General features: G+C 27.3%; 1 long non-coding RNA gene across 2 annotated transcripts; it reads left to right on the forward strand.

The window, feature by feature from the left end:
• The first annotated feature begins 826 nt into the window (after positions 1 to 826).
• On the forward strand, positions 827 to 4,702 carry LOC136796752 (uncharacterized). Of its 2 annotated transcripts, none has more exons than XR_010844493.1 (4): positions 827 to 982; positions 3,480 to 3,590; positions 4,349 to 4,471; positions 4,554 to 4,702. It is a non-coding gene; the product is annotated as an uncharacterized lncRNA (long non-coding RNA). The 2 variants fall into 2 exon arrangements; XR_010844494.1 differs by lacking the exon at positions 827 to 982 and adding an exon at positions 1,647 to 1,668.
• The last annotated feature ends 1,968 nt before the right edge of the window (positions 4,703 to 6,670 follow it).

Raw genomic sequence — 6,670 nt, forward strand, 5'->3', positions numbered from 1 at the left:
ATCTTTTATATTTTTCTCTTTATTGCTTTATTATTATTTTTTGACTTCTGGAATGTTTTGATAAAATTGCCTTGGAAAAATTCTATTTATCAAGATAGAACTCTCTTTTTTTTTTCTTTTCTTTTCTGAAAAATAGTATAAATAAAATTCTACAACGCCTAAGAAAACGACTGAAGGACATGTCAGTTATTTATTGTCACAGCCTATTGCTTCTTTGTCTAAATAATAGTAATAAAATAAAGAAGAAATTACTTTATTGTATTACGGTGGCTGGATTATTGTATCTCAAGTTTCTGGGACATTGCATTTTTGATTGTTGATATATGAGTATCTCAGATACCTAATAAGTATTTTTGAGGCCTAGATCTAACAAGTGCTCTCTAACTTCAAATTTTCTTTTAAAAAATCTAGATTGTTTATTTTCTTTTTAGGTTTATTAAGTGTTTTATATTTTGCTATCACTCAAACTGATGTTATTGTATAGAATTTATATTCAATTTTACTTTTAGGTTCTAATAATGAGGCTCAAGCATTTCTGACAAGGGGAGCTCAGGTCATCATACGAATGAGGGGTCTCCCTTATGATTGCACTGCAAAACAAGTTGTAAGTATATTTTTTGTGTGTGTATATATACATATATATATATATATTAATAATATTTTTGTTTTAATATATGTTTTAATAAGGTTATATATATATATATATTAGTGTTAGTTACTCAATTTCCAGAATTTAACAGTTCATTGGTTGTTTTTTTCAGCATCTGTGCAAATAAAAATTGATTATTCAGTTGTATCAATACTTCTACTACTAAACGCATTTTAAATTTTATGTACTGTCTATTGCTTATATCATTTCATTCCTTACATATATTTTGTGTTATATCTGACCTTTCTTCAATCATTTCAGTGTTTAAATTTTTGTTTTATTTTTCCTTATACTCATCACATTAAACCAGTTCATAAGATTTTTCATGTAAAGGTAAAAAATTTTTAAATATCAAACCAATATTTTTGCTTTAAAAATGAAGGTTTGTGAGTATATTTGCATTTGTGCAACAAAAAGTTTTCATCTCTGAATAAAACTGAACTCTGCTTTGAAATGGGATAGGAGTGGTATGTGCCCCCATAAGACTTTAAAGCTATATTGCCCAAAATTTAGTCAAAAGTCAGCTTTTATATTACATATGTATTCCCTTAGTTCCTCTCTTTACTAAATATGCATTTAAATAATCTAAACATTATTTACAATTTTCAAAATTATAATTATTTATAATAGTTAATTAAATAGTTGTAAACTATTTTTGTTTCACTATTGACCGCAACCCTGACCATCTCCCTATATATAATTATTTATGTTTTTTAATTTATAATATTTCTTTCATTGGTCAACCTAAAAATCATTTGACTTAACAATTTCATTTTGTTTATTCATCCTTTAATTATAATTGTATTTTGTATGTAGTATATGCATATGTTTGCCATTTATGAAAATTGAAATTTTAAATTCCTCATCTTGCAAGGGAGTCTTAGTTTAGTTTAAAAATTACATTTACATTGCTTTGTTTTTACAATTAATTTAACAATCTTGTGGTCTTAACTTAAATTTGTCTTCATCTTTTATGCTGAGCTAAGATTTGGAAAAGTTTAACATGCAGCATTCACAAAGTAAGTCAATTGCTTCCACCTTTACTTTTAAACCTAATGCCCCTACCCATACATCAGCACTGTACTCTTCCAGTTTGTTGGCACGTATGTACTATTACTGTACAAGAATTTTCCTTCCTTCTCTTTCTAAACAGGTTGGGCTTAGTTCATATTTTAAATTAAAAAATAAAAAATCATCTTTTGCTGTATCCTTTAGCATTTACTTTCTTCAAGTAAGGTTATTGATGTTTATAGTCTTTGATTCTGATAAAAGCTGAACTAATAAAGTGATGACAACAGCAAACCAATGAAGTGAATTTCTTGGTTTACAATTTCATATCAAATTCTTTAAATTTAGTCATCACTTTTGTGACAAATGCTTTACACTCCATTAATTCAACTAAAACTGATTGACATGCTGTCATATGTTTAAGATGTATTATATTCAACAATGGAATGTGATGTAACTGATTAATTCCATCTCTATTTAATATCTTCATTTTAAAATTCATGAGATTCCAGAATACGATATCAGATCATGTATGAATGAATCAGATCTTTCTTTGAATTTATCAACAATTCATGACCACCATATTCTTAAATGTTCTAAAAGTTGTAAGTCTCTCAATTTCATTTCTTAAAGATCAACAGTATTAGTTGCTATTGAGCTCAATACTTTATTATATTATTTCCTTTTGATGATTATGTTTCTTTGCTTCTGTTGGTCAGTTTTATTGAATATAATTATTTTCCACTTGACATAAATTTAATAAATATATTTAATTGTCTTTATATTAAAGGATAAGTTAAAAGTATGCGTAATAAAGCATAGGTTTTATTGGATGTGAAACGGGTTGAGCATGGGTCATCAACAATGAATTTAATCATCCCAGCTGACATCTCATCATGCTCTTATTGAGAATAACATCTTAGTCATGCTCCAACTTATCCCTAAAATTGTCATTTTTTTATAATATTTTAAATATTATTAATGATTGATAACAGTTTGTCATGAAAAATGGGTATTCGATTTCATTTAAAAAAATAATATCTGGTATTTTCCTCATGAATTATGAATAATAGTGAACTGGTTGCTGAATGTTTGGTTTTTAATTAATATAATTTTCAATATTTATAGAACACATTAATATAAAATTAGTCTTGAGTCAGAATATATACTGTTTTTCTTTTTATATTTTGTTTATAATTTCTAGTTCCTATTTAAACAATTTCATGTGTCATGGTTTATGACAATAAGAATGGATGATTATTTTGCTACGAGTTACTTATTTTTTATACCGATAAGCATTCCTGTTTATTTTCCACAGGTGGCAGATTTAATTAGTACCTTTCAATAAAAAGATGGTTCATTTCAAGGTTTATTTATATGTATGTTCAGCTCTGATAAAATTCCACTTCTGAAATGAATAAATATTTCTGCTTGCATATTTTAGAAATTTTGGAGCATTTTTTAATTTCATTAGATTCAAAATTGTTCTACTATTAGGTAGAATCATGATCATAATAGAGATAAATGAAACAATTTAAATTAAAAAAACAAAACATTGTAATAAAATTTTAATATGATTACCAAGTTAGACCTTGCAGGAAATATTACAATTAATATTAACTATCAAGTTTTCCTTTATTATTCCTAGTTTTCTGATATCTCTGATTTATTTTAGATTCTTGTTTCTTTAGCAATCCATTTCCTATAAGATACCTCAGTAAGAACTATGTGTTGACAAATCCTCCTTTAGTGATTAACTAATATTAATTTTAATTACGTGTTTGTCTTTTTATTAATTGCATCTATTTATTTGTCACTATAGCTCAAGAGATGAAGAAGTTGATTCGAACTGCGTAGTTCGAGCAAGAGGTCTCCCGTGGCAGTCCAGCGACCAAGATATAGCTCGTTTCTTCAGGGGCCTCAACGTAGCCAAGTAAAGCAATTATATTCACCTATATATCATATGTTTTAGCTTGTAATATATTTTTTTTATAAATTATATACACAGACACTTATAGGTAAAAGTAACTCTCCTCTTAAATGATGATTGTAACCATTATGTCTATATTTTTTCACAAGTTTATGGGAAAGTTTTAACAATCCAGATATAAGTTAGAATTGTGCTTGAGACTGATTGGAAAGGAATGATTGAAGCTAGTGAATACAAATGTTGGAAAAGGATGGTAATTTTAATTTGGTGAAAGGGATTTAACAGTCCAGGGAATCAAGAGCTTTATGGAAGTCTAGAAGTATTAATACAGTTAACTTTTTTTTCATCCATCTTGGTAGGTCAGCATTAATTTTTACTAGGATTGATTGTGTAAAAAAAACAGGTAGGAAACCAGATTGGAGTGGATCGAGTAATGGATCCTTAAAGGAAATTGGATATTTATGGTTGAGCAATTCATTCCAGTGGTTTGGATTGATTAGAGAGGATGAAGATTGGGCAGTAATCTTTATGAGATGAAAGACTGGCATTTTTTTTATTCAAATAGATTGAGGTTTTGTTTTCCAAAACTGAATTTTGGAGGGAAAAATGTTAGGTGAAAGAAAGGACTGGCAGAATTTCAGGGGGGCATATTTTTATCAATTTTACTGGGATTTAATAACATCTCTTAAACAATATTAAATGTATACATCTTAAGTTTTATGCTTTTAGTTTATAATTAAATCCATTATAATCTTATGTAGGGGTGGTGTTGCCTTGTGCTTGAGTCCTATGGGAAGGCGTAACGGTGAAGCACTGGTGAGATTTACTTGTGGAGAACATAGAGAAATGGCGTTAAAAAGACACAAACACCACATTGGTTCAAGGTAATGATGCTTCTGCTTATGTTTTTTTTAATAATTTATTTTTATGTAGTATGATGATTGAATTTTCATTAATTTTTTCCAGATATATTGAAGTCTATAGAGCTACTGGTGAAGATTTTGTTAATGTTGCTGGAGGTATTTATTCTAAATAAAAATTTTTAGAATTAAATATTTTTGTATTATTTAGGTTATAAAGAAATATATCTTTTAATAACAGTATGTGTTCAGAGCATTGGCACTTTTCTCAAAAATTTTAATGTATAAATTAATTAGCTAGATAATAATCAAAAGCTTGAAATTATTTTATAGTAATATTTAGTGTTAATTTTTAGTTATTTACCATAAATTAATTGTTGTAAATTATTGATACATAATTATGATAGGTTTTTAATTAGACTAGTAATTTTTTAACAACATTAAGTCTTAACAATTATCTATATATGGATGAAATATCATCTTATAAATGAATAATTCAGCACATGGGATCACCTATTTCAATGAAAATTTATTTTTTTCTATTATTAGTAAATTATCGTAAACTTTATCTCTATTTTTTCTTTATTTGAAACTGCTTTTTCTTTCATATAAAGACTTAAAATCTATATTGACATGACTTAAAAGAGCGAAAATTCAGCTTTCCATCAGCTATAACTATGTTGGATTTGGATTACATTGTAAGGAGTTATGAATTTATTTAGTGAACTAAAAATTAAGCCCAAATATTTTTTATTTTTTATTTATATGAAAATGTGTATTTAAGAGTTTCAAAAACCGCTAAAACGGAAATTGACTATGTTTTTTCTGAACAAAATGTTTTTGGTCTACATTCGACTTATTTATTGGCATATAATAATCATTAAATATGTGCACAACAAAGGTGTTATGCAATAACATAAAAAATTTATGAAAATATGTAAAATATTTTTGTTAAATATATTATTAGCAAGAACCCTCTGACAAATGTCTAATATTTTTCAACCTAGAATCACCAAAAAAAGTTTCATTGAAATGGATGATCCCATATGTGTAGACCCAATTGTCAGCTGGCGATCAAAGCACTTTCTAATAAAATTTAATAGACTACCTCTATTCTCATTTTGGTAAAAATAGTCCTCTTTTTTATTTATATAAAAAAAAAAGAGCATTAATATTAATAATGGATTTAATGTTATGCATGTTTGAAATCTTTTTGAAATTCTTGTTTTTGGGTCATAATAGGTCTAATAGTGAGAGGGATAAGGGAAGGGTTATTTGAGAATTCTTGAAATATAGATGGTAGGTGGAGAGTCAGGTCAGTTTAGTCTTATACAGTTAAATACTTTGGTATGTAATTGATTAGCAAGCCTTTGGTTAAAATCTAAATTTTGAATATAAGTAACTGGTGAATCTAATACACAGTATTGTTACTAAAACATTCCTTTTATAAAAAAAAAAACATTTTTATAAAAAGAAAAAAAAAATTAAAAGAAGTAATTTTTCTATGAACAAGGTCATAATTTCCTCATTGTGCGTCTTGTAGGCCTAAGATCATTGAAGGAATTTTTTAATATAGAAGACATTTGCTACAGAATTAGTGCTAATTAAAGTCCATCCAGGAAGTATCTGAGGATTAAGAAAGGATTGAGGGTCATGAAATGTAACAATGATAGATTTTTTGATCATTTGAGTCATTAATACCCCTTTGTTTAATCTTTTATTGTTTACAGTTTAACTTCCAGATTCTTAAACTTTGAGGACAACAATGTCAATAGTATTTTTCAGTCAGTAGGCTTGTATAGAGTAATGTTCACATAAGTAAGCTCCATAATTAAAAAAAAAATACCTTCTTAATCAGGTTATCAATTGAAATTATTTCTGAATTTAAACATACAAAAAAACCAAAAAAAAAACCACAGTGGTCTCAAATTAAAAACTGTATTTATGTTGCGAAATTGTGGCCCACCAGTACTGTAATGAATGCCCTGATGTTGGAATGGATAAAAATTTAGGTATTCGAATAAAGTTTTTAATTTTAGACCAGTATTTTGTTTAAATACAATTTCTGCCATTTTATTTGACCAAGGTGGACCTCAAGTTCCATTATTTGCTATTCATCAGTTTCAACCACCTCAAGATCGAAATCCTCCTTATCCTTCACATATTAGATCTTTTGCATTTTAGTTTTGACTGCCGTCAAAATAGCCCTGAAGAAGCCCTGCA

Source organism: Halyomorpha halys, unplaced genomic scaffold (assembly GCF_000696795.3).
Source record: "Halyomorpha halys isolate HHAL.00 unplaced genomic scaffold, Hhal_1.1 Scaffold7972.1, whole genome shotgun sequence".
NCBI lineage: Eukaryota > Metazoa > Arthropoda > Insecta > Hemiptera > Pentatomidae > Halyomorpha > Halyomorpha halys.